This window comes from Macaca nemestrina, chromosome 14 (assembly GCF_043159975.1).
Source record: "Macaca nemestrina isolate mMacNem1 chromosome 14, mMacNem.hap1, whole genome shotgun sequence".
Classification (NCBI taxonomy): Eukaryota; Metazoa; Chordata; class Mammalia; order Primates; family Cercopithecidae; genus Macaca; species Macaca nemestrina.
Window position 1 is genome coordinate 914,205 of NC_092138.1, and position 24,708 is coordinate 938,912.

General features: G+C 42.8%; 1 long non-coding RNA gene and 1 pseudogene across 1 annotated transcript in view; both read right to left on the minus strand.

Annotated features, from left to right (window-relative positions):
• The window catches only part of LOC105498938 (uncharacterized), a 105,915-nt gene that overhangs the window by 76,837 nt on the left and 4,370 nt on the right, over positions 1-24,708 (minus strand). The gene's annotated exons all lie outside the window — the stretch shown is intronic.
• Positions 13,954-16,044, minus strand: LOC112422998 (metallothionein-1E pseudogene; annotated as a pseudogene).

The following is a 24,708-nucleotide window of genomic DNA, read 5'->3' on the forward strand; positions in this document are numbered from 1 at the left end:
GCAACATGTATTGCAAAACAAAAAGATTACTTGGATGATCCAAGAAGTCTTGTACAGAAGTAATAACAGTAATAGCTGTCCTGAAAATCATTCCTCTACAAAATCCTTAAAAATACTTAATTATTTTTTAAATACTTTAAAGTATAGTTAAATTTTCAGAAAGTAAGGGAAATCCTCAAATTCCAAAAAAGTACTTAAAAGCATGAATTCAAGCATCAGAGTTAAACTACATACCAGACCAAATAGGCCTAAGTGACATTTACAGACCATTTCACCCAAATGCTGCAGAATACACATTATTTTCATCAGGACATGGAACATTCTCCAGAACAGACCATATCTTAGGCCACATGACAAGCCTCAACAGGTTTTTTAAAATATAAATCATATCAAGTGTCTTTTCTAACAAAAATGGAATAAAACTAGAAACCAGTAGCAAGAGGAACCTTGAAAACCACAAAACACATGGAAACTAAACAACATGCTCTTGAACAACCCATGGATAAGTAAAGAAATATAGAACATTAAAAACTTTATTGAACTACATGACGAAGGAAATAAAACATATCAAATCTATTGAATGTAGCAAAAGCAGTACTAAGAGGGCAGTATATAGCAATAAGCATTTATATCAAAAAAACTAGAAAGACTTTAAATAAACAATCTAAAATGTGCCATAAGGAACTAGAAAAAAAGAATAAACCAAGCCCTAAATTAGTAGAAGGAAATAAATAATAAAGATCAGAGCAGAAATATATGAAACTGAGACTTTAAAATACAGAAGATCAATAAAATGAGAAGTTGGTTTTTTGAAAAAATAAACAAAATCAACAAACCTTTAGCTAGATTAAGAAAAAAAAGAGAGAAGACCCAAATAAAATTCGAAACAAAGAAGGAGACACAACAACTGAGACCACAGAAATAGAATCATTAGAGACTGTTAAGAACAACTACATGCCAACAAATTTTTTAAAATTCTAGGAAACTTAGAAAAATTGATAAATTCCTGGACACATGCAACTTACCAAAATTGAACAATGAAGAAATAGAAAACCTCCACAAACCAATAATGAGTCAGGAGATCAAAGCCATAATAAAATGTCTCTCACCAAAGAAAAGCCCAGGACCTGATGACTTTAGTGCTGAATTTTGCCAAGCATTTGAAGAACTAATACCGACTCTACCCAAACTCTTAAAAAAAAAAAAAAAAAAAAAAAAAAGGGCCGGGCGCGGTGGCTCAAGCCTGTAATCCCAGCACTTTGGGAGGCCGAGACGGGCGGATCACGAGGTCAGGAGATCGAGACCATCCTGGCTAAAACGGTGAAACCCCGTCTCTACTAAAAATACAAAAACTTAGCCGGGCGAGGTGGCGGGCGCCTGTAGTCCCAGCTACTCGGGAGGCGGAGGCAGGAGAATGGCGGGAACCCGGGGGGCGGAGCTTGCAGTGAGCTGAGATCCGGCCACTGCACTCCAGCCTGGGTGACAGAGCGAGACTCCGTCTCAAAAAAAAAAAAAAAAAAAAAAAAAAGGACAGGAAGGAATAATTGCAAACTCACTCTGTAAGGCCAACATTACCCTGATACCAAAACCAGACCAAAAAAGAAAACTACAGGCCAATATCACTGATGAACATGGTTGGGAAATCCTCAACAAAATACTAGTAAACAGAATTCAACAACACATTAAAAAGATCATTGAGGCCTGGTGCAGTGGCTCACGCCTGTAACCCCAGCACTTTGGGAGGCCAAAACGGGTGGATCACGAGGTCAGGACATCAAGACCATCCTGGCCAACATGGTAAAATCCCGTCTCTACTTAAAAAATGCAAAAATCAGCTGGGCGTGGTGGCGGCGTGCCTGTAGACCCAGCTACTCAGGAGGCTGAGGCAGAAGAATCACTTGAACTGGGGAAGTGTAGGTTGCAGTGAGTCTAGATCGTGCCACTGCACTCCAGCCTGGCAACAGAGAGAGACTCTGCCAAAAAAAAAAAAAAAAAAAGTAGCATTTATATACACCAATAGCAAACAATCTGACAGAGAAATCAAGAATATAATCCCATTTATAATCGACACACACTCATACACACACACACACGGAATAACTTTAACCAAGGAGGTGAAATTTCTCTATAAGGAAAATGACAAAAACTGATGAAAGAAATTGAAGAGGACAAAAACAAATGGAAAGATGTCCATGCTCATGGATCAGAAGAATTAATATTGACAATTCTACTCAAAGCAATGTACAGATTCAATGCAATTCCTATCAAAATGCCAATGACATTCTTCACAGAAATAGAAGAAACAGTCCTAAAATTTATAAAAAACCACAAAAGATCCTGAATAGCCAGAGCAATCCTGGGCAAAAAGAACAAAGGAAGCATCACACTACCTGACTTCAAAACATACTACAAAGCTATAATAACCAAAACAGCATGGTATTGGCATAAAAAACAGACACATAGACCAGTGGAACTGAATAGAGAACCCAGAGATAAATCCATGCACTTACAGCGAACTCATTTTCAACCCAAGTTACCAAGAACATACAACAGGAAAGGACAGTCTCTTCAGTAAATGGTACTGGGGAAACTGTATATTCATATGTAGAAGAATGAAAATAGATCCTTATTTCTCACTATATATAAAAATCAAATCAAAATGAATTAAAGATTTAAATCTAAGACCTGAAACTATGAAACTACTACAAGAAAACCTTAGGGAAATGTTCCAGGACTTTGGTCTGGGCAAATATTTTTTTTTGTGTGTAAGACCTCAGAAACATAGGCAACCAAAGCAAAATTAGGAAAATGGGAGTATAGCAAGCTAAAAGGCTCCTGCACAGGAAATGAAACAATCAAGAAAGTGAAGAGACAACCCATAGAATGGCAGAAAATATGAGCAAACAATCCATCTGACAAGGGATTAATCACCAGCTCAAACAACTCAATAGCAAAAAAACCAAATAACCTGATTTTTTAGATGGGCAAAAGATCTGAATAGGCATTTCTTAAAATAAGACATAAAAATAGACAGCAAGTATATGAAAAATGTGCAATATTACTAATCATCAGAAAATGCAAATCAAACCCTCAATGAGAGATCACCTTACATCAGTTAAAATGGCTTTTATCAAAAAGGCAGGGAATAACAGATGCTGGTGAGGATGTAGAGAAAGGGGAACGTTTGTACCCTGTTGGTAGAAATATAAGATAGTACAGTCATTATGAAAAACAGTATGGAGGTTTCTCAAAAAACTAAAACTAGAACTACCATATGATCCAGGAATCCCACTACTGAGTATCTACCCAAAGGAAAGGAAATCAGTGCATCAAAGGGATACCTGCACCCCCATGTTTACTGCAGCACTATTCACGAAACCCAAGATGTGGAATCAACCTAAGTGTCCACCAACAGATACACGGAAAAAGAAAATGTGGTATATATACAATATGGAATATTATTCTGCCACAGAAAAGAATAAAATCCTGTCATTTGCAGCAACATGGATGGAACTGGAGGTCATTATGTTAAATGAAATAAGTCAGGCACAGAAAGGCAAATTCCACATGTTCTCACTCACATGTGGGTGCTAAGAAAGTGGGTCTTGGCCAGGTATGGCAGCTCACGCCTGTAATCCCAGCACTTTGGGAGTCTGAGGCAGGTGAATCACCTGAGGTCAGGAGTTTGAGACCAGCCTGGCCAACATAGTGAAACCCCGTCTCTACTGAAAATACAAAAATTAACTGGGCTTGGTGGCTCATGGCTATAATCCCAGCTACTTGGGAGGCTGAGGCAGGAGAATCGCTTGAGCCAGGAGGCAGAGGTTTCAGTGAGCCAAGATCATACCACTGCACTCCAGCTTGGGCCACAGAGTGAGACTCCATCTCAAAAAAAAAAAAAAGAAAAGAAAAGAAAGTGGATCTCATGGAGTGCCTATTCAGTATACTCTGATAGAGTAGATTGGTGGTTACCAGAGGCCAGGAAGAGGCGGTGGTGGTGAGTGAAGGTTAATTAATGGGTACAAACATACAGTTTGATAGAAGAAGTAAGACCTAGTGTTTGCTAAATCAGGAGGGTGACTACAGTTTACCATAATCTAGTGCATATTTCAAAGTAGCAAGAAGAAAATAACTCAAATGTTTCTAGCTCCAAGAAAAGACAAATATTTAAGGTAACGGATATCCTAATTACATGGATTGGCTCTTTACAAATTGTATGAATGTTTTAAATTGTCACATGTATCCCCAAAATACGTACATCTGTTGTATACTAAAAAAATTTTTTTAAATCATGAATTCAGTGATGAGCACTGAAGCCAGCTGCTGCTCTGTGGGGCTTTGTCCCTCCCTGATCGCCTGTGGAGTTGGTTTTTTGTCTTGCTCTGTTGCCCAGACTGGAGTACAGTGGCACAATCACAGCTCATTGCAGCCTCGACTTCCTGGGCTCAAGAGATTCTCCTGCCTCAGCCTCCCAAGTAGCTTGGACTACAGGTGTACACCACTACACCTGGCTAATTTTTGTATTTTTTGTAGAGATGAGGTTTCACTCTTTTGCCCACACTGGTCTCGAACTCCTGAGCTCAAGCTATCAGCCTGCCTCAGCCCCCCAAAGTGCTGGGATTATAGGCATGAGCCACTGCGCCTGGCTTGGGTGTTGGTTTTAAAGGGTTGCACAGGGTGACAGGGGAGAAGGGAAGTCAGATTGGGGATCCCCCCCGCATAAACCTAAGTCCTATATAAACACACCTTCAAGGTGTGACCTAGACAAAGATATGACCCTCAAAAGGACATTGGAAGAAAATTTGTCCTCTTTGGGCTTTTACACAGGAAAAAATACAAAGTCCTTGAAATTTGTAACCACAGGGCAGGCCCTTATGAATCGCTTGAACCAGGGAAGCGGAGGTTGCCGTTCTTCACTTAAGAAGAAATGAGGCCCCAGTTTACACTGTCCATGAACTTAAGCCAAGAACTTACTTCCAAGTGAAGAACCTCAAGCCAAGAACTTACTTCCAAGTGAACTGGAGTTGATAGTGTCTGAGATCCATGGTGGTGCAAACTAAAATCTTCTCTGGAGGAATGACCTTAAACCCAGGCCTCAAGTAATTCCTTCAGATCATATTACGGCGAGCATGAATCACGATGAAAGCAGTCAGAGAACACGTGAGAGAACAAGGTATTGTGAGTGAGCACCAACAAAGCAACAAAGAGCAGAACCAGAACAAAGACACCAAACAGAATGGTCATGCACAGGGGAGCGGGGTGAGGCCTGCGACTGCCAGCTTTCCCCCACTTCCCCGGTGACCTGTATGACGCAGCAGAGGCAGCCACAATCCCTCTAGAAACATAACTCCATTGGCCTGGGAATCACACCCCCACCCCCCACAGCAGCTGCAGCAAGCCCCGCCCAGAGAGAGTCTCAACTCAGAGGCACCTAACCCTGCCCCCACCTGACGGTCTTTCTCTACCTGCCCTGCCAGCTGAAGGCAAAGGATATAATCCCTTGGGACCTCTATGGTCCTGCCCACTGCTTGACCCTAGGGCAAGCCTGTATCCTCCTTATACAACCACAGCTGATGCACCCTTGGAAGCACCACCACCTGGCTGGAGGCTAACCAACACAGAGTTCACTTCGCTTCCCTGCCACCTCCACCAGAGCAGGTGCTGGTATCCATGGCTGACAGACCTGAAGATGGATCAGTTCTGTCCATTCTCCAGTACCAGCCGGGAGCCTGGCAGCGCCACTGGGTTGCTAGATCCAGAAGAGAAATAATAATCACTGCAGTTTGGCTCTCAGGAAGTGCCATCCCTAGGGGAAGGAGGAGAGTACCACGTCAAAGGAGCACCCTATGGGACAAAAGAATCCTAAAATTCATATGAAACCAGAAAACAGCCTGCGTAGCCAAAGCAAAGACTAAGCAAAAAGAGCAAATCTGGAGGCATCACATTACCTGATTTTAAACTACACTATAAAGACATTGTTACCCAAACAGTATGGTACTGGTATAAAACAGGCATATAGACCAATGGAGCAGAATGGATAACCCAGAAATAAAGCCAAATACTTACAGTCAACAGGTCTTCAAAAAAGCAAACAAAAACATAGTGGGAAAATGATGCCCTATTCAACAAATGGTGCTGGGATAATTGGCCAATCACATGCAGAAGAATTAAACTGGATCTTCATCTCTCACCTTATACAAAAACCAACTCAAGATGGACTGAAGACTTAAATCTAAGACCCGAAACCATAAAAATTCTAGAAGATAACATTGAAAAAACCCTTCTAGGCATTGGCTTAGGCAAAGACTTCATGACCAAGAACCCAAGAGCAAATGCAACTAAAGCGAAGATAAATAGATGGGACTTAATTAAACTGAAAAGTTTCTGCACAGTAAAAGCAATAATCACCAGAGTAAACAAAAAACCCACAGAGTAGGAGAAAATCTTTACAATCTATACATCCGACAAAGAAATAATATCCAGAATCTACAAGGAACTTAAACAAATCAGCAAGAAAAAACAAACAATCTGATCAAAAAGTGGACTAAGGACATGAAGAGACAATTCTCACAAGAAGGTATACAAATGGCCACCAAACATATGAAAAAATGCTCAGCATCACTAATGACCAGGGAAACGCAAATCAAAACCACAACGTGATACCACCTTACTCCTGCAAGAATGGCCATAATCAAAAAATTGAAAAATCATAGATGCTGGCATGGATGTGGTGAAAGGGAACACTTTTACACAGCCGGTGGGAAGGTAAACTAGTACAGCCACTATGGCAAACACTGTGAAGATTCCTTAAAGAAGTAAAAGTAGATCTACCATTTGATCCAGCAATCCCACTACCGGGTATCTTCCCAGAGGAAAACAAGTCATTATACGAAAAAGATACTTGCAGACGCATGTTTATAGCAGCACAATTCCCAACTGCAAAAACATGGAACCAGCCCAAATGCCCATCAATCAACGAGTGGATGAATAAAATGTGGTGTATATATACACCATGGAAGACTACTGAGCCATAAAAAGGAATGAAATATTGGCATTTGCAGCAACCTGAATGGAACTGGAGACCATTATTTTAAGTGAAGTAACTCAGGAATGGAAGACCAAACATCGTATGTTCTCACTCATGATTGGGAGCTAAACTATGAAGATGCAAAGGCGTAAGAATGATACAGTGGACTTCAGGGACTCGGGGGAAAGGGTAGAAGAGGGGTGAGGGATAAAGTACTACACATTGGGGTACAGTGTACACTGCTTTGGTGATAGGTGCACCAAAATCTCAGAAATCACCACTTAGTAACTTATTCATGTAACCAAACGCCACCTGTTCCCCAAAAACCTATTGAAATAAAATTTAAAAAAAAGAATGTCCATGCACAGAATGCATAATGACTAGTTGGAATATATTTGAAGAAATATTTTTCAAGAAATAAAAGAGGCAGTCAGGCGCAGTGGCTCACGCCTGTAATCCCAGCACTTTGGGAGGCCGAGTCGGGCGGATCACAAGGTCAAGAGATCGAGACCATCCTGGCTAACACGCTGAAACCCCGTCTCTACTAAAAATACAAAAAACTAGCCAGGCATAGTGGTGGCGCCTGTAGTCCCAGCTACTCGGGAGGCTGAGGCAGGAGAATGGCGGGAACCCGGGAGGCAGAGCTTGCAGTGAGCCGAGATCATGCCACTGCACTCTGGCCTGGCGACTGTCAAAAAAAAAAAAAAAAAAAAAAAGAAATAAAAGAGGCTATGAAACATACACTTATGGAAAAAGAGACTTTCAAATGACCAGGTAGACTTAAGATGGAAGAGAAGAGAGGTGCGTCAGCAAAGCAGACCTAAAATGCCCAGTGAAGAAAGAGGGACTCTGTGTATGCACATGATGGAACCGTTGACATCTTCAAACAGTGAGCCTGACATATGCTAAGTGGGGTTTAACCGGACTAGTCTGGTAGCCATATGCAGAAGGGACTGAAAGGGAGAGGGTAGCGTAAAGGTCAATCACAACTCCCGTGGCAGGAGTGCCAGTGCCAGTGTGAAGAGAGTGGAAAGAGTGTGTGGAGGCAGAGAAGGCATCACAATGGAGAAATCAATAGTATTGGGTGCCTGGATGGCAACGGAGTGGGGGAGGATTCCACTCTAAGCCTTAGAGTCTCTAATATCTTGTGTTCCCTTCTCCTGGAACGTTCCCAAACCCAAATCCCTGGGTTCATCGTCAGCTTCCACTCAGCCACTATGCCCTGGGGAGACCTTGGGGTCCCCGACCCTTCAAGAAGCACCAGAATGCAATCAGCCTATTAACAAAAATATGGACTCCGCCCAGCCCTTCTGAGACTGGGGTCATAGTAATAGTGCATTAAATATTACGAAGCCCTTTTACACACCCTGCCTCAGTGGATCCTTGAAGTAGGCGGCTGAGCCCTTCGTCCTCACCTGTTTTCTGAGTGGTAAACCTGAGGCTCATCAGTATGAAGGGACATCCCCAAAGTCAAACAGGCTGGGGAGTCGGGAGCCTGGACTAGGCTACTCCAGGTTAGACCTCTCCTTCTTCCACATCTTGAAAGACGAGAGCTCAGGATGGAACCTGTTGGTTTTCATTATGTTTCATTGTCTTTGGGTCCTTGCACGGATACAGGGCATAAAAAGAAATGAAGTTGCGGGAAACCTTAGTTCTAGCGGGTTCACAGCTATAAAGAAGGAATTGCGTAATGCAATGCCTTTTGCAATTTCTCTGATGCTTTTAATCATAAGCAAATAGGATATGGGGGAGGGGCAATGGCGGGGGGAAAGGGGGGAAAGAGGACTGGAGTTGCTCAGAGAGATACAGCTGTAAAGAGGGATAGCAGCTGAGTTTCTGACGCTACATTTTTGGTGCCCTATGGTGTTAATTAGACATTTCTTTTCAACCTGATTGACAGTGCATTTTAATGAAGAAATAACAGAGCCCAGCAGAGCCTGGCAGTACACTCCTTTCTTACAATTTACAAGCTGAACTTCCCTTGGCAACCTACATCTGGTTTGCCCTGCTAGTAAGTCTGTCAGGAGAACAATGTATAGGGTCTTTCGTCTCAATAGGTTTGCTGTTGTTAAAGCCCTTCTGCATTTTCTTCCGCTTAGTTCATTAGGGCTGTTAAATTTCATCAAATTACTTTCCTTAAGTTAAAAAATAGCACAGTTTTGACCAGTGTGAATAAAAATGGGATAGTATGAAAATGTGCAAGTTTTTAAAGGAAGAGCCTCTCTGTTAAGAGTTGTATAATGGAGGCTTCATGGGAAACTTTGTGTTTTTTTTTTTTTTTTCTCCCTTTAAATGGGATGTTTCCTGGAAAATTAGAATAAATCCTAAAGGATCCGGTAAGCCTCCTGTGACCACTTGGAAGCAGAAGGTCCCCATGCATTAAACGGCTTGACCACCTAGGAGTGCTGATACTTGGACGAGTGTTTTTGGAACAGTTTATTTTATAAGATTTCACCTTTGTTTATATTTCCAAGCCGATTAAAAAAAATAAATACATGTTTTGTTTTTTTAACTTCTACCCAGGAGTAAATGTGCATCTCTACCAGAGACTAAGGGGGAATCTTTGCTTTTTGTAGAAGAGCCAGGTGACCAGAGAGGACAGAGGCAGGGCAGGCTGGGTTGAACTTATCTTCCCTCGCCTGGGGACAGGGGTGGCCTTAGGGCTGGGGGTACAGCTGAACCTACAAATTGTGGGTTAAGTGGCTCCAGTAGAGGCTATAAAGGCAGAGAGCCAAGCAGACCATTACGAGCTTCTCCTCCAGGAAAATGGAAGCCATTTAAGAAATTCCAGGAATTGCTTGGAACATGCAGGATTCTTAAACAAAGGACCTTTGTGACATTCAGAATTACCAAACTCAGGAGAGGAAAAGACTCACACCTCACTTGCCTCCCTTTCCTTGGTCTAATTCTATTGCTTGGTCTAGAGCAACTGAAAAGACCTCCAGATTTGGAATCCAACCACAACCCCACATTTTTGTGAGGAGTGCAAAGGGGTGCTGCACCTTCTTAAGGATCCTGCCCCCAAGCTGTCCTAGGTGTTTCCCACCTGGTTTGCATGATCTTCAGTTCTGCAGTAATGTTTCCTTTCTTTTCTCTTTCTTTCTTTCTTTTCTTTCTTTCTTTCTCTCTCTTTCTTTCCTTTCTTTCTTTCTCTTTCTTTCTTTCTTCCTTCCTTTCTTTCCCTTTCTTTTCCTTCTTTCTTTTTCTTTCTTTTCTTTTCTTTTCTTTCTTTCTCTTTCTTTCTCTGTCTCTCTCTTCCTTCCTTCCTTCTTTCCTTCCTTCCTCCCTCCCTCCCTCCCTTCCTTCCTTCTTTCATTTCCTCCCTTTCTTCTTTCTTTCTTTTCTCTCTCTCTCTTTTTTTTTTTTTGAGACGGAGTTTCATTCTTGTTGCCCAGGCTGGAGTGCAATGGCATGATCCCGGTTCACTGCAACCTCTGCCTCCTCGGTTAACTGATTCTCCTGCCTCGGCCTCCCCAGTAGCTGGGATTACAGGCATGCATCACTATGCCAGGCTAATTTTGTATTTTTAATAGAGACAGGGTTTCACCATGCTGGTCTCGAACTCCTGACCTCAGGCGATTTGCCCGCCTCAGCTTTCCAAACTGTTGGGATTATAGGCGTGAGCCACGGTGCCTGGGCTGTAACGTTTTCCTAGGTAGAAAAAAAAATGCTGCAATTCATGCTTCATACAGAGTCTTCCTATTCCTGGGCCAGGTGTGGTGGCTCATGCCTGTAATCTCAGCACTTTGGGAAGCTGAGATGGGCTATCACTTGAGGTCAGGAGTTCGAGACCAGCCTGGCCAACATGGTGAAACCCTGTCTGTACTAAAAATACAAAAAATTAGCTGGGTGTGGTGGCAGGCACCTGTAATCCTAGCCACTCGGGAGGCAGAGGCAGGAGAATCGCTTGAATATAGGTGGTGGAGGTTGCAGTGAGCAGAGATCATACCACTGCACTCCAGCCTGGGTGACAGAGCGAGACTTCATCTCAAAAACAACAACAACAACAAAACAACAACAACAGCAACAACAACAAAGTCTTCCTATTACTGCAGGCATATGATAGAAGAAAATCGTAACAAGAACAAAAGAATAAAGGCTTGCTCAGCGACTTCTGCTGTCATCTTACCTCTTAGGACTGGGCTATGTGACCACCTCTGGCTGTAACTGAAGGTGTGTAATTTTGGGGCCCAGTGCTGCTCTGTCAAAATCACCGTGGCTAGGGAGAAGGACAGAATGGCTATTGGATGGATGCTAGCAGGTTCTGCCCATTCATCATCTTTTAGAAACTGTGGGCATTTCTAATGTTAGTTTCTGTGAACCAGTCACAACAACCCCATGCTATTGTGAAGCACTTCTTAGTTCTTTACTCCCAGGCAATATAAATCCATAGTGAAAAAAAAAATTTTTTAATTAGAAAATACACTTGAGAAAGATTTAAAAACACCTATAATCCATTATGTAGCGAGTACCAGGGTTAACCTTGCGGTGTATTTTTTTTCGAACATGGATGTGTACATGCGTACACATACACACAACTTTTTGTTATGTTTTGTTTTTGCATAAATGGACCGATGAGATTTGAATGGCGAGGCTGACTGGAAGCTTTGTGATCACAAAGATGGCCAAATATGGCCAAATCCGTTGTCAGGGGTCCTCCCTCCAGGGCTGGCCACTCCTCAGGAGGGTCAGCTGCTGGGGGCCAGAGGCGCCCCAGGCCGTGAGGACTGCCTGGAGGTGGCATAGAGGCTGGTGCCCAGCCAGCTGAACAGGAAGGAAAGGCCCTCTCAGGGCAGATGACCCCAAAGTTCTCCTCCTCCAAAAATGAGAATAGTAATGACCAAATCATATTAAACATGAACATTAGAAAACATAATGGTATGAAGTCACTTTATAAACTGAAAACGCTACACCACCATAAGGTGGGATCATAATCACTGTTTTCATTGCCAACATTCATAACAATATCTCATATTTCTTGAGCACACGCTGTGTGCCAGGCAGGCACTCTGCCACTAACTATGTATGAATATTTAATCCTCAGAATAACCCCATGGTATGGGTTTTTAAAAATTACTATCATCTTTTTTGTAGATGAGGATATTGAGGCAAGATTAAGTAACTTGCCTAAGCTCACATCTGGTAAGGGACTGCTAGGACTGCAACCCAATTGTAATTCTGAATCCTGTTCTTCTAGAGAATCTAGTTTTCAGAGTATTCACTATTTAGATTGTCTTCCTTGGATGCTTTCTGGTTATTTTAAAATTCATTGCCTGTAACTTAAAAAGTACTCCAAATATAGCCTGACCATCAAAGATTACAATGGGATTGATTATCACCTCCTTCATTTGAGATATTATGCCTTCATTAATGCATCCCTACATTTTATTGGTTTTTTGAAAAACTAGGTCCCACTGATGGCTTATCTGAATTTCAAGTCTGCATTTCCTAAGTCCTTCTCTCTTGTACTGTTACACTTGATCTCCCTTACTGTGAACTCATACAAATGAAATTGGACGTCAGTCTTTAATAGGTTGTCTTGATTGAAGCCCCAGCCAGCGTGTGGAAACTCTTAAGAAATCAATAAAATATTCTTCTGCTGGGTGTTCTATGCAAGATTCTCAAATGCTAATTGTTATTGTGAAATGGTGAGTCATCTGAAAGAGTTTCCTTGTCAAGCTGCATTGCATCATATGGGAACTGTTTTAAATAGACCACCCTGTACACAAACATTTTCATCTTGGTGCATTCAGGCACCACTTCTGTGTAGTAGGAGATTAATTGTCCTCTCCACTGAACAGGGGTAGCGGCTGCACAGGGAGCACCACGCAGGGCTGCAGGGAGGGCCGGAGCTCCTGGGTCTCCTCCCGCTCCATTTCCAGAGGGCGAGATCCCATCTCTTCATAAAAGTGAAAATTTAACAGGAGAGAGAAAGGACTGAGCAGCCCATGTTTCCCACTGAATCAAAAACAGACCATTCCTTAGAAAAGAAGATTCTTTAAAATGGAACTTAAAAAGGACTGATGAGACAGGAATTTGAATTAAAATATTTTCAATGTTACTTTGAACAAGTCAGGACGAAAATGGAACGAAATTTCAAGCAGCATTGTGGGGGACAGGGGTGACCCTGGACTATGTGTGGATACAGGGTGGAGAGAAAGAGGAGCCTTGGCTTGCAGACTGGGAAAGAGACATACAGGAATTCTACTTAACTGGTTAATTTGCAGACAAAGAACAATATAAATTTCACTGTGTGAAGGAGGGAAATCTCCTCTTAGAAAAACAAAAAAACAAAGCAGATCTTCACAGCTCTGCGCATATTTCCCTTCTCCGCAGTGATGAAAGTGTTTGCACTAATTTTCCAGGGAGACCAGAAAATATGTATAGTGTGTTTTGTCTCCAGTGGCATCCTGGGTCACTGAGCACCGTCATTCAATGCGATTTGTTGATGGATAGACGGAAGAATCGAACCTTTCAGCGTTAGGGGAAAAAAGTAGCCAGAACTCAGCATCGATGGGAGCCCCAGTGGAAAATAATCTGAAATGTTAAATCTTAAAGTTACAAGACACTGTGCCATGGAACGAAGTGCAAACACTGTCACTGGGAGAGGTCAGGCCCGATCACTTTTGCCTCTTTCTGTTGGATAAGGCTATGCTTCTAGAAGATGAGAGTGCAGTGACAAAAACAGAGTGTTCCATGTGGCGTCTGAATGGGCCAGACTCAGGCCCTCCACGTCAATTGTGTGCAGAAAGAAAGGCCCAAACTGCTAACTAGGGTTGCCCAGAGAACTGGTGGCTGTGGGAGTGGACGGGGGCGGGGCGGGGGAGGGGAAGAGAATTCTCTCTCTGCTCAGAGGGGAAAAGTCTCCACCAGCTCTTTCCCAGCTGAGTGCAGAAAGGAAACACATCCCGACACCCCCTCAAGTTCCCAAGGGAACAGGAGGCCGCTTGCGCTCTCCCCTTCATCCCCTCTTGGTTCACTGAATAAAACCGCCTCTTCCCTGGGGCTGGGGGAGACCCCCGGCGCTCCCGCGTGGCCTGCTGCTCAGCATCCTGCCCCTCTGCAGGCTCACGGGGAGTCCACTCCAGGCCCGGTGGGGTGGGACAGTGGCTGAGCCCATTTGCCTTGACTCGCAGCAGGATGTTCAGACAGGAGCGGGTCAGGTGGAGGACTGGGATACTGCACGACCTGGAATGGGAGGCAGGAGAAAGGAGTGAGCCCCTGCCATGTGCCAGGCCTGTGCTTAACGCCTCACCACAGTCCTCCTCCTGAATCCTCCCTTTTGACAGATGAGGACCTGGAGGCGGAGGGACCGTGAGCAATCTGCAGAAGCCGCATGTCAGGTCGGCAGCAAAGCGGGATGGTCACCTCATCTGTCAGGAGCCTCATGATGGGCCCGGCCCAGAAAAGCACCAGCTCAGGGCCTTAGGAAGTCAGGGAGGGCTCCAGGCGTCATGGGTTCATGTCTGCACGGAGACTGGACGGGGTTGTCAGTCATGAACCCCTGAAATGCCTGCGGCATGAAGGGAACGACAAGAGGCTGAAATGAGACTTTGTCCCAGTTGGGACCTCAGGAGGCTGATTCTGAGATTTGCCCCTGAAGTTTATTGAGGTGCTCTCAGGATCAACGTCTGGGAAGCAAGGGAAAGAGGCAGGATGAGGCAGAGAGGAGCTGAGCTGCGAGGCAGTCTCCACGAGGCCTTCGCCAGCCCCAGGGCAGGTCTGGCGCGGAAACAGCCCTCAGAAGGCAGGGCTTTCGCACCCCTGCCCCATCGCCCACTGGACGCAGCTGTCCTGGGGAAGGGGCATGAACTCGGGAAAGTGGCTGTGTTGAGCTGAAGGCAAATCATAGAGAGGGATTCAGCTGAGAGCTGTGGGCAGCCAACACTTGGTATAGCCAAGAGCATGAAGGCCTGAGCTGTTGGGGGCTCTGGGAATGCACCATGGACTCACTGTTCAGCTGTACAAAAATACCCACCAACAGGCCAGGATGGGAGGTGTGGAACAAGACCCAAGCCAGGGTCCTGTAACAGACTCTTTGGTGGAGAGATACGTGGTTTTCTACATATTAATATTTCTGAAATTGAGATGCATTTTGCAATTCAGGTCAAAGCAGACTTGTCAGCTGCAAAGCTGTTATTAAATTGATGGTGGGTTTCAGAACAGAAGATCTGAGAACTGAGGAAACACCGTATTGAACAGACTGGCTGATAACGAGGCTGCGGTGGGGGATGTGTGAGAAAGGTCTAGTCTTGCCAACGGCTTCGGGAGAGGGACTCCTGCCCCACCACAGCAGGGAGGTAGGGGCTTCTCCCTCTTGCTTGCTTCAGAGCTACCTGCAATAATTTTTGCTTCCCTGGTTTTCGTCTGAACTTCTGAAACCAAGTAAACAAATAAATGAGTATTGCCAACCTTAAGTGTCTTCAGGGGATTGGTCTCAGGACCCCCGTGGATGCTAAAAAGCAGCAGATGCTCAGGTCTCCTCCATAAAGTGGCACAGTACGTACACAAAGCCCACACACACTGTCCCATATGCTTTAAATCATCTCTAGATGACTATACCTAAAACAATGTAAACGCTATGCATATAGTTGTTAACACTGTATTTTTATATGTATTACTTCATATTGTTGCATTATTTTTTTCAAGTCAAAAGTGTTTTATTGTCATTTACATATTTAATAGAAAAAGGAATGTAGCAAATGGCTCAGGGTTGTATGAAAAAAAAAATCCAGGTTTGTACCCATGTTGCTTCATTTACATCTGGGAGCAGGGCTGTCCCCACACCAGGCACAGCAGCTGCATTTCTCCGACGCCCCTTTGCAGATGCAGCCCTGGGCACAGCTGGCACAGCCCCCGGGGCAGCAGGAGCAGCTCTTCTTGCACGAGGTGCATTTGCACTCTTTGCATTTGCAGGAGCCAGCACAGGTGCAGGAGCTGCCAGTGGTGCTGGAACCGTGGGGTCCATTTCGAGCCAAGGAGACGCTGGAGTTCCCGCGGGAGAGGCGAAGAGGCAGTCAGGCAGCTGGACGGTGTCATATGGTTGCATTCTTCTTCTTATTATTATTATTTATTTTTTGAATACTTTTGACCTGAGGTTTGTTGAATCCGTGTATGTGGAACCCTTGGACGTGGAGGGCCAAATGTCATGACAAATTGTGGTACCTGTGGTGTGTGACTCCAGGGCCACTTCAATTAATAAACTACATTAGTAAACAGCTTTGGGTCTTTTCAAACTGCCCTAGGAACCTCCTTTGAGGGTTCAACTTTGTTACTGGAAAAGACGAATGTGGCCTAGTAGATAGAATTTAAAGTCCACATAATTTTTAAGCAATTTTTTTTCCTGGCATTCACATGTTCATGATTGTAAGTAATGTGTGCACCCTGACCTCTTCTGATTCATCCGTTTTAACTACTAACTTCACATGATGGTCAAGGAGCCCTCCCTCAGCAGCCCTTCAATAGAATTATGTTACAAATTGTAGGATTAAATAACATATAGCATTTACATTATCCTGCCTACATACATATTACTCCCAGCTGAGCACTGCAGGGCACTGTGACTAGGCCTCTGTCCTTACTGCCTCTGGCCCCTGTGCTCATGATTGCTTTTCTTTTCTTTTTCCTTAGTTTTCTTTCTCACACCTTTTAATAACCTCCTGGTACAAATTCCCACAAGGAACATCCTCCAGCTTCCTCATGAAGTCATCCATCTCGGCCACTATTTTCTTGCAGACGTCCCCACGGGAGCCCGCCACTCTCCTTCTCGGTCATTCTAGGACTTCTTTTGTGGCCGCCCTTGGGACTGCCTTCCTTTCTCTGGGACTGCATTCTCTACCTCCTAGATCTTCTATCTTCTTAGGACAGGAATGGAAAGGGGGTAGGGCGAAGAACAGATACATACACACACACACGTGTATATACACACACACACATATATATCACATATCCCATTTACTGAGGTTTCATTTACATACAGTGAAATGCACAGGTCTTAATTGTAGAGTTCCATGGGGTTTGACAAATGAATATCCTGAGGACGATACAGAGTGTGTCCATCCCGTAGAAAGTTTCCCTGTACCCCTTCCCAGTGACTCCCGCCCCACACCCCCAAAGCAGCCATTGATCTGATCTCAATCACATACTTTAGATTTGCCCTGCCAATTATAGAACTTCATAGAAATGGAATTACGTAGAGGATATGTTGGGGGAGGGTCTGGCATTTTTCACTCAGCACAACATTTTTTAACACCCACCCTTATTGCTGCATATAATTTGTTCCTTTTAGTGCCAGAGCAACTGTGTTTTATAAATGCCTGTCTTAGTCAGTGCAAGGTGATATAAAAAGAATACCATAGACTGGGTGGTCTAAACAGCGAACATCCGTTTCCTCATCATATCAGAAACTAGGGTCATCACATATGAATTTTAGGGAGACACATAAGTTCAGTCCATAGCATTCTACCCCTGGCCCCCAAAATTCATGTCCTTCTCATATGCCAAATACATATGGTCCTCAACATATGACGGTTCAACTTACAATTTTTAAATTTTGAGATGGGTCTATCAGGAAATCAATAACCCCACTGTAAGTTGAAGAGCATCTTCTGATTTTTTGACTTTACCATGGGTTTATCAGGGTCCTGAATGCATTTTTACTTATGATCTTTTTTACTTACAGTGGGTTTATTGGGATATAACCCCGTTCTAAGTCAAGGAGCATCTGTACATTCATTCCATCCCCCAAAGTCTTAACTCATTCTGGCAACAACTCTAACGTCTAAAGTCCAAAGTCTTTTCTAAATACCATCTAAATTAGGTACGGTGAGACTCGAGGTATGATTCATCCTGGGGCAGAATTCCTCTCCAGCTGTAAATCTATGAAACCAAAGAAGCCGCATGCTTCCAAAATACATTGGTGGGACAGGCATAGGTAGGCATTCCCATTCCAAAAGCAAGAAACAGAGAAGGAAGGGGTGACCCAGTCCCAAGCAAGGCCAAACTCCAAGGCAAACTCCATGAAATCTTAAGGCTTGGGAGTAGCCCTCCTTGGTTTGGTGCCTTCTGGAGCCACTAGGGTAAAGGTCCTACCCCAGCAGCTCTCCTGGCCAGAAGTTTCACTCCTAACTTCTCTGCCAGGCAAAGATCGTGCCCCCATGTCTTTGGCTGGAGGTTGTCTGGACTGTTGAAACCAAGGCAGAGGACCTCCAAATTGCCTCAGGGTCCTTCATCCCTTTTCCTAGAGGACAGCACAAATTCACGGCCTTCCTTCATTCCATCCCATGTTCTGTTTTTTTCTTCAGTCCCAGCTAGCAGTGTCTCTGCAGGCGTAATCCCATCTGTATTCTTGGCCTCTGTTGAAATGGCTGATTAAGTTCACGGTACACAGCCACACTCATCTCTTTATGAAACGGTTGGTCCACCACACCCTTAGTGTTCTCTTCAGTACCCACTTTCTCATTTTTTGTAATATGAACAGACTGAGAATTTTCCAAATTTTTAAACTCTGGTTCCTTTTTGCTTAACAATTCCTTTTTCAATTCATTTCCCTCTTCTTGCATTTTACTACAAGCAACTGGGAAGAACCAAGTCACTTCTTCATCACTTTGCTTAGAAATCTCCTCAGCAAAATATCCAGTTAATCCCTTGCAAGTCCTACCTTCCACAAAACACTAGGACACAAACACAATTCAGTCAAGTTATTTGCCACTGTAAAATAAGGATAGCCTTTCCCCCGTCATCCAGTAACACTCCTCATTTACGTCTGAGACTACATCGAAAGGCTTTTACCTCCATATTTCTATCAACAGTCTGTTCATAATTACTTACGTATTCTTTAAGAGCCAGTTCATAATGATATAAGGCTAGATTCACAATAAAAATAAATTTAAATTTGTATGTACCTAATAGTATAACCTCAATATATTAAACAAAAATTGACACCTAAAATAAGAAATAGATAAACCCACAATCACAGGAGGAAATTTTAAAACACTTTGCTCAGTAGTTGAAAGAAAAATTGTTGATGTAGAAGTCTGAAAATCAACAATTCAAATTTCCATCTCAATAACTGGAAAAAGAAACAGCAAAATAAACATAAAGAGGATAGAAATAAAGTAATAAATATAGGAGCAGAAGTTAGTGAAATACAAAGTAAACATATAAAATGAGGACCAACAAGGTCAAAAGTTGGTTCTTTAAAGATATTAATAATTGACAAACTTCTGGTATGACTGATCAAGAAAAAGAGAGAAACCACAAATAACCAAAATTGGAAATTTTATAAAAAGGGAGACACCACTACAAATGCTATAGACATTTTAAAAGATCATAATATATTATTATGAACAACTTTATGCTAATATATTTGAAAGATTAGACAAAATGGAAAGTTTTGTAGGAGAAAAAGTAATGTACCAATTTTGACTTAAGAAGAAATTAAAAAATCAGATTGTTCTAGAATAGCACTGTCCAAGAGAAATACAACCTGAGCCAAAGATGTAAGCCATTATGCTTTTTTTTTTTTTTCAGATGGAGTCTCGCTCTGTCACCCAGGCTGGAGTACAGTGGCACCACCTCGGCTCACTGTAAGCTCCGCCTCCCGGGTTCACGCCATTCTCCTGCCTCAGCCTCCCGAGTAGCTCAGAGTACAGGTGCCTGCCACCACCCCCAACTAATTTTTTGTATGTTTTAGTACAGACGGGGTTTCACTGTGTTAGCCAGGATGGTCTTGATCTCCTGACCTCGTGATCTGCCCACCTCGGCCTCCCAAAGTGCTGGGATTACAGGTGTGAGCCACTGCGCCCGACGCCATTATGCATTTTTAAATTTTCTAGTAGGTACACTTTAAAAAGTAAAAGGAAATTACTGTAATTAATTTTAATAACGTATTTTACTTAACCCAGGACACTCAAAATATCATTTCAACATGTAATCAATATAAAAATTATCAGTAAATATTCTTTTTTGGTACTAAACTTTCAAAATCTGATGTGTATTTTCCATTTACAACATGCCTCAATTTAAACTGGCTGCACTCTGCACTTCCAGGGCTCAATAAACACATGTAGAGAGTATCCACCATATTGGATAGTGTAGATTTAGACCAAGGTTGGAGAAGCTGCCTTACCAGATATCAAGGTTTATTTTTTTAAAATTGTAATGTAAAAACAAGGTAAGTTTTATGCAGAGCTAGACAAAAACACCGATGGCTGTCTCATTAATAATCAGAAAATGCAACTTAACACCACTCTGGATAACACTATATGCCCACTGGATTTCCAGAATTGGAAATTTCTGATAATGCCAAGTGTTGGTAAGAATACAGAACAGTGTTTTATTTATTTGCCTGGGAGGCAAATGTTGGATGTTTAGTTTATTGTTAAAACAAACAAACAGGTAAACTGTTCATTATTACAGAAACAATATTGTGACAGTGAAGAAAATTTCAAAATATAGACAAGTAAAGCAAAACAAACCAACAAAACAAATCATATTTCTGCTAGCCAGAGCTTGCCACTGTGAGGTGTATTTTCGTGTATATGTGTATGGCTGCGGTGTGTGTGTGTATGTGTTTTGGGGAAAAAGAAAAATAGGTTTGCTTTTCAGAAGCCTCAAAGATGCAGAGTGAATAGTCAGAAATGTTGAAAATACTTAAACAGTCAAGAAAGCTGCAAGATTTCAAAGTAAATGTTAACATGTATCAAGAAGCAATACCCGGAGTAGAGTGTGAAAACAATGGGAATCTAGATGCTAAGAGATCAGAATTTTTTTTGTTGTTGTTGAGACAGTCTCGCTCTGTCACCCAGGCTGGAGTGCAGTGGCTCGATCTCACCTCACTGCAAGCTTGCAAGCTCCGCCTCCTGGGTTCACGCCATTCTTCTGCTCAGCCTCCCCAGTAGCTGGGACTACAGGCGCCCACCACCACGGCCGGCTAATTTTTTGTATTTTTTTTAGTAGAGACGGGGTTTCACCTTGTTAGCCAGGATGGTCTCGATCTCCTGACCTCGTGATCCACCTGCCTCGGCCTCCTAAAGTGCTGGGATTACAGGCATGAGCCACCGAGCCCAGCCGAGATCAGAATTTTAAAGACTGCTACATAATGCTTATTAACTTCCATGAAGAAAATCCTTTCTTTCTGGTAGTTCCCAGGTTATTTTGTGTATATAATTTGTTTCTTTGAGAAAAACAGTATTTGGAAAATGCATAAAAATATAAAGAATATAAAAGCCACTCCAACTCCCATAACCGTATCATTTTGGTATATTTGCTTTTATGTGTGTGTGTGTGTGTGTTTAAAATTGTGTGCTTAAAATAATTTTGGAAACAGTAGCACACATGCACTGAAAAAATATTGAAAAGTATAGAGAAACATTTTAAAAATAAAAGTCATCCATAATCTCAATGAACAGTGGAGCCACCCCAGCTTTAATCATCGTGTTTCTTTATAAACTTTTGTATCACCCAAGCAAGGCCCCTTGGCTGTACATTGAAGATGAGGGGTAGTGAAGTGTTTCTCCCCTTCAATCACACAGGGTCTCCCTCACCCAGCCAGCGAAGGAAGCAGGAGGCGCATAGCACGAGTCTGCAGTGGGATGTATAATTCAGGGGGATGTTGGTAAATGTATCACGGGTAAAGAAAAATTACAAGATCACAAGATCTACGGAGCCAAGCATGATGGATTGCTTCAAAGCCGGTTGCTTACCGAGAGCAGCCTGTATCATGCTGTGCATGACAATCGCTGTAAGAAAATTACATGTTGATAATCCAGAGGCTGTATTTACATGCACACACACATCTTCAGTCCCTTGGATGAACATCTGATTTGTGTTACTCTCTTTCAGTTTCAGAATTTCCATCTGGAATGTTACCTCACCAAACCAAACCACCCTAGGTCTAGTGAGTTTGAAGTCTGATTTTTTTTTCCATTACCAGAAGGCAATGGAATAAAGTCTTTAAAAATACTGTAGTCTTTCTGCAGATGTATTTATCTCTTTCCATCGAAACAACATACTAAAGTTTACAATACATTCTTAAAAAGAAATGAAGAGATGAACTTCAAAACTCTATCAGTGTTTATGTACTCTATGGAAAGTGTTCCATTTTAAGTCAATTAGAAAGCAGAATTTTTTTTCCAGGTCTATGAAACCGTGGTTGTGCCTATGATGTGTTAAAACAGAGAAATGAAAATGGAAATGAAATCCAATGTAGGTGCTTTACCATAGCGATGGCAGTGGTACATAAAAATCACAAATTGCTTCAATGTCAGCAAAAAATTAAAGTTATAGACAAAATACATAGATGCAAACAATAAATTGGATTTTCAAATTTTCATTCAATTGCTTAAGTGATTACAGAATTAAAACAGAAATTGGAGGCAGAAAGGAACGGAGATTCCAGCTACCTCAGAGCAGGATCTGTGTCAGATTCATTTTCTCTCTCTTTTTTTTTTTTGTTTGATGGAGTTTCGCTCTTGTTGCCCTGTCTAGAGGGCAATGGCACGATCTTGGCTCACCACAACCTCTGCCTCCTGGGTTCAAGCGATTTTCCTGCCTCAGCCTCCTGCGTAGCTGGGATTACAGGCATGCACCACCACGCCCAGCTAATTTTGTATTTTTAGTAGAGACAGGTTTTCTCCATGTTGATCAGGCTGGTCTGAAACTCCCAACCTCAGGTGATCCGCCCGCCTCGGCCTCCCAATGTGCTGGAATTACAGGTGTGAGCCACCGCACCCGGCCAGATTCATTTTCTTATTACCGTATTCCTCAAAACAGTCCCTGGAGCTCCTGCTCAAAATGTTTGTTGACTGACTGAATGAATGACCTAGCGTATGAGCATGTGGAGTTGTAGCCTGTGTGTGTTGTTGAGTCAATGATTTTACTATGTTGGTTCTCAAAAAAAAAAAAAAAAAAAAAAGGCTTTACAATATAAAATCAAAGTAAAATAAAATTAATAAATCAAAAACTTTACTCATGGATCTCTACTAGGCACTGTGGTAAACAGAAAGATGAATAAGTCTTTAATAAGTGGGACACTTTGGGATGGGATGAAGTAACAATTGAAGATTAAATGCATTTGTAAATACTGAGGCCACAGGAACACGGAATAGCTTTTAATTGAGGACTTGTCCTATTCTATTGTGCACCAAAATTAAAAACAGCTTCAGAACGCTCTTATTTTGACACATGCCCCTCCCTCTCCTTCTGTCACTGCCTTTGTTGGTATATGTTGAGGTCATTCTGGCAGGAGCAGCTGGATGAAACTTGACCTGAAGTTTTGGTTGGATCGATTCACCAACCCCACTGACCCAGTCGTAGGGATGGCATTTACCACTCACCATATTAATCAATCTGACTGGATATTAAAACCATGCTTTACTCACTGGGGCACACAGACTTAGACTAAGGGGCTGGATCTCACTTGAAGTGGAGTAAAGTGAAAAGCTCCCATCCTGGGTCAACATGAAACTGAAACAATCAATGAATTTGACAGTAAAAAGTAAAACTAGGAGAGTTTTGATGGCTGGGAGATACTGGTGGCTGCCTAAATCCAAATCTCTCTTCTACATCCACCCTCAAAATATAAAATCACCAATGAGTGTCAATAAAACCACACATGGGCTGAGCTGGGAGGATTGCTTGAGGCCAAGGGTTCAAGATTAGCGTGGGCAACATAGTGAGACCCTGTTTCTAAAAAAAGAAAGAAAGAAAATTAGCTGGGTGTGGTGCCATGCACCTTTAGTCCCAGCTACTTGGGAGGCTGAGGAAGAATTGCTTGAGCCCAGGAGTTCGAGGCTGTAGTGAGCTATGATTGCACCACTGTACTCCAGCCTGGGTGACAGAGTGAGACTCTGGCTCTTAAAAAAACAAAAACAAAAAGACCCCCAAAACTACACATGACTCATGCCGTTAGCATTCTTAGTAGGCAGAGGATACCATGATCTTCACATTACTTGTAAATAGAGAAATAAACACCAAATCCCAGGACAGTCGCATCACCACTACAAGCCTGTGGATGCTGAGTACGGAGAAGGGGCTTTCAGAGGCCCATAAAAAATGAGACGGGGACGTGGAAGATACTGATGAAGCACAGGCAAATTCACCCCAGAAAAGCCCAACAGCAAGTGTCTAAGTACTGAACACACGTCTGGGACATAGTAGTGGAGAGCCACAGCTACAGGAGCGGGGCTTGCAGTGAACGGCACTGGAAACCACGGCCATGAAGAAGCAGTGCTGCTGGGAAAGAACCAGAGAAGGGACACGCCCTTGAAGACGCTGCCAGGACAGAGAAGGAAGTGAGACGGGCGAATTAAAGAGAAATAAAATGTGCAGTAAACACAACGGCTCACGAGGACTGATTATTATCATCTCTTCCCAGCTCTGTGTTCGGTGACACCCCATTGGTAGGTTAAAATCAGCTGTAGTGGGAGTACACGTGGCACAGCAAATGCAACCAATCAGGCCACTTTTTCTTGGAGATCTGGCTGTTAAACATTTACCAGCTGACGACTGCATCAATCAGTCCCCTTTCTTTACCACCATCGCCACCACAACTGCCAACAATATCTTCTATTAAATAAATTTCACTTCAGTTAAACTGTCTTAAGACGACACTCAACTAGGAAAACTCTCGACAAAACACCCAGAAATAGAAAAAAATCAAACTGACTTCCTATAAAGCA